The sequence below is a fragment of the Rhinolophus ferrumequinum genome, chromosome 20 (assembly GCF_004115265.2).
Source record: "Rhinolophus ferrumequinum isolate MPI-CBG mRhiFer1 chromosome 20, mRhiFer1_v1.p, whole genome shotgun sequence".
NCBI classification, from domain to species: Eukaryota; Metazoa; Chordata; class Mammalia; order Chiroptera; family Rhinolophidae; genus Rhinolophus; species Rhinolophus ferrumequinum.
This window is the reverse complement of record NC_046303.1, coordinates 36985413-36989181: the sequence shown is the minus strand read 5'-3', so window position 1 is coordinate 36989181 and position 3769 is coordinate 36985413. Positions and strand designations below refer to the sequence as shown.

Here is a 3769-nt window from a genome sequence, read left to right as displayed (position 1 = left end):
TTCTATTTAATACCTATGAAAATATTTTGTATTCATGGTAAAATGCACATAACATGAAATTTACCGTCTTAACCTTTTTTAAAAAATTTGAAATGCTACTTTATTCTGATTCTAAATTAAAAAGAATGGCAATGACAGTAACAAACAAGATTTCACCACTGAATATTGTGATGTGACTGTAGCAGTCTTATATCTGAAACTCTATAAGGAAACAACTGTGTTCCCAAACAGCTAAATATGCAGGTCCAAAAAGTGAAGGTTTTTTTTTTTTCTTTTTTTTTTTCTGCCACAATGTCCCCCGAAATCCACTCATCTTCTTCAGCATCCCAAAGATTAAGCACTTGCTCTGCTTAGCATAATAAAGTGGAAAACACACTGCACCACTGACATTACAGGGCAGTTGCCTATAAAAGTAGACTTCTGAGGCTGAGCTCCAGCTTCACTTTCTCACAGGTCATCATCCTTGTCAGGGAGAGCAGTTGTCTGAGCAACCTCTAGATCATGCTCATACTGTGATGCCAAAGTGGGGTCCCTGGCGACAAGGGCAGGCATGGTGACAAACTCCAAGGTAGGGCCTCCAATGAGTTTTCTAGCCAGAGGAAGGGCTTTTCAAAGTTATAGTTACTTTTGGCAGAAATGTCACAGTGCTGAAGATTCTTCTGTCGGTGGGAGACAACTGATTTTGCCTTCAGTTTCCTTCCTTACTATCCACTTTGTTGCCGCACAGCACGATGGGGATGTTTTCACATACACATACCAAATCTCTATGCCAGTTCAGCACATTCTTGAAAGCAACTCTTGAAGTTACATCAAATACCATAATGGCACTCTGGGCTTGGACGTAATAGCCCTCTGTCCGCCCACCAAACTTCTGACCAGCTGAATCCCATACACTGAACTTAGTAGGTCCTCTGTTGATATGGGACAGAGGGGATGGACCTCAACACGCAAGGTAACTTCATACCTCTTCTCAAATTCATCAGTCAGATGGTTTCACAAATGTAGTTTTTCCAGTCCCTCCATCACCAACCAGTACAAGTTTCAACTGAACCCTGGGTTCTCCTTGGGCAGCCATCATGACGTTACTTCCAGAAGCATCTCCGGGCCTGTCACTTAACCGTTTTTAAGTGAACAGGTTAGTGGCATTAACTCCACTCACATTTTTGTGCAATCACAATCACCACCTTCTATTTCCAGAACTCTTTACTTAATACTTCTTTGTGAGATGAATTCTCATGTCTCTAATTCAACCTGCCAACTATAGAAACCAAGCATTAGAGCAACTTTATAAGAAATGTGAATCATGACCAAAACTAGGATTTTGTGATGTACAGGTGGCCTGAGTAGAAAAAGACAAAAACAAACAAAACCAAACAAAACAACTGGACCATGTTTCAAGTGATTTTGTGGTAGGAGGTAAGCCCTACTTATCTAAAAATATACTCCATCTGGCTTTGTCCCTAAAAAATTTCTATCCCTAAAACCTTGTTATGTGTTTAATTGTCAAAGATTAAATTTGATGCTGCGCTATGTGCTGAATTGGCCATAAAATTGGATGAAAGGACAGGGGTCATAATTTCTATTCTGGGGCTGGGAAGAGGCTATTCACAGTCTCCAGAGTTTTGATGACCCCTTCTTCCTACAACTTAATTCCTCCCACATTCACAATAGGCAAAAGAATTTTAGGTCATAGAGAGGTCCTTATTTTCCCAGGCAGAAGCATTCATTCCCCATGTTCTACATGTTCAGAGAAGTTCTGAAAAGGATGAGTAGCTGATGCCAGGACTAGATCAGGGTAATCTGATCTAGTTGGGAATCTTCGAGAAAGTGTGGAAGAGTCTCTATTTCCCTTTTTATTAAGGGAGAGCTTAATGCTGGCACTACAGGGCACAAATGGGCTGAAGAGTGGCCAGAAATGGGACGACCCACATACAGCAGGTCCACGAATAACACCATTTTGTTCAATGTTGTTTTGTTATCATATTAATGAGATGCCCTAGGAAGTTAACTCTTGTTTATATTAATTAGCCTCTAGTAAAATTGGTTTCATTATACGTCATTTCACTTCAAGTTGCAGAACCTATAGACAACATTAAGTGAGGACTTACTGTAATTATCTCACTGATAATTACTGTAATTATTTGATTGGTTATATAGTATATTTCAAACATCAGGTAATGACACATTAATCATGGTGAAATCAATAATAGATTACTATTAACATTTTAATAAACTAAAATAAAAGAGTAGAAAATAACGATAATGAGTGCTGCTTCATGAAACATGATTTTAGGTGTGTATGTATGAATACATTTGTTTGTGTGTGTGTCTGGGTATGGATGTGGGTATTATAAATGGGTGTGTGTGCTCAATGGAAAATGTATTTCTTACCAAGATGTCATTTGAATCTACTAAAGTCAGAATTGCTCACTGCTAACTTTACAGAGTATTCACTAACTCTGAGAATTTACAGAGAATTCACTAGTATTCAAGGTATTCACTAACATTTGGGTGCAATTAAGTCGTATCTATAACTTTTTCCAGCTTACTCTGTTTTTAAATAATTAGCTCAAGCTGATAGAGTCAGTATGTGGAAATGGTAATTACTAAAAATAGCTAATATTCAACATATTGCCCAGTATTGATCCTTACTACAATTCTTTGGGATAGGAAACGTTACCATCCTCATTTTGTAGATTAAAGAACAGAAGCACTGAGAGCTTTAGTGAACTGTCCAAGCTACACAGCTGGTATGTGGTCGAGCCCGGATTCTAGCCTAAGCATCTCACTTCAGAGTCCATGGTCTTCACTACTCTATACCACCTCTCACTGTATTAAACAGAAGTACTTTGTAAACAGAAATTGTTACGTTTCTAATATTGCATTGTGGATTTAAGTTAATGGTAATACCTGTTTAAAGTGACTGAAATCATGTTATCACTACTGTTCTCTGATGACTCCGTTTCAGAAAACGTTTGCCAGTGACGTGACCCTTACTCATTGGTGTGGTGCAGATGCAGTGTGACACTGTCTAAAACTTGGCAAGCTCATAGTTCATTCCTGTCTGTGTGAAGAAGAATAGTATCTGTGAACACTAAGCAGTGTTTTTCAACAAGTTGACTTTTAGTTCAAATTCTCAGTTAGACATTTCTGATCAGCAAGTGGCTGCTTAATGGGGCCCAAAGAGTGATTATGCCATTGTTATACCAGAACACAGTTAAGGGCTATTGAGTGATACTCTTCAGGCATTTTACTGTCTCATAAATTTATAAAAAATAATAGAGTTGGAATTTTTAAAATTTTATTTTTCTGATATTTTTATTAAAATATAGCTAACATACAATATCATATTAGTTTCAGGTGTACACCATAGTTATTTAACATTTATTTACCTAAAGAATTGATCACCATGATAAGTCCAGCAACCATCAGACACTGTACCACGCTATCACAATATTATTGACTATAGTCCCTATGTTTTATATTACATCCCCATGACTTGTTTCATAACTGGAAATTTGGACCTCTTATTCCCCTTCACCTTTTCCCCCATTTTTAAATTTTTCCATTACAGTTGACATTCAGTATTATTTTATATTAATTTCAGGTGTACAGCATAGTGGTTAGACATTTGTATAATTTAAGAAATGATTCCAGGACTAGTCTAGTACTCACCTGGCACTATACATCGTTATTCCCATATAATTGTCTATATTCCTGGTGCTTTACTTTACATCCCCATAACTATTTTGTAACTACCAGTTTGTAC

The 3769-nt window shown here is 37.3% G+C and overlaps 1 pseudogene; it reads right to left on the bottom strand.

Moving 5' to 3' along the window:
• Positions 1-447: 447 nt before the first annotated feature.
• LOC117012477 (GTP-binding nuclear protein Ran-like) lies at positions 448-1075 on the bottom strand (annotated as a pseudogene).
• Positions 1076-3769: the final 2694 nt, after the last annotated feature.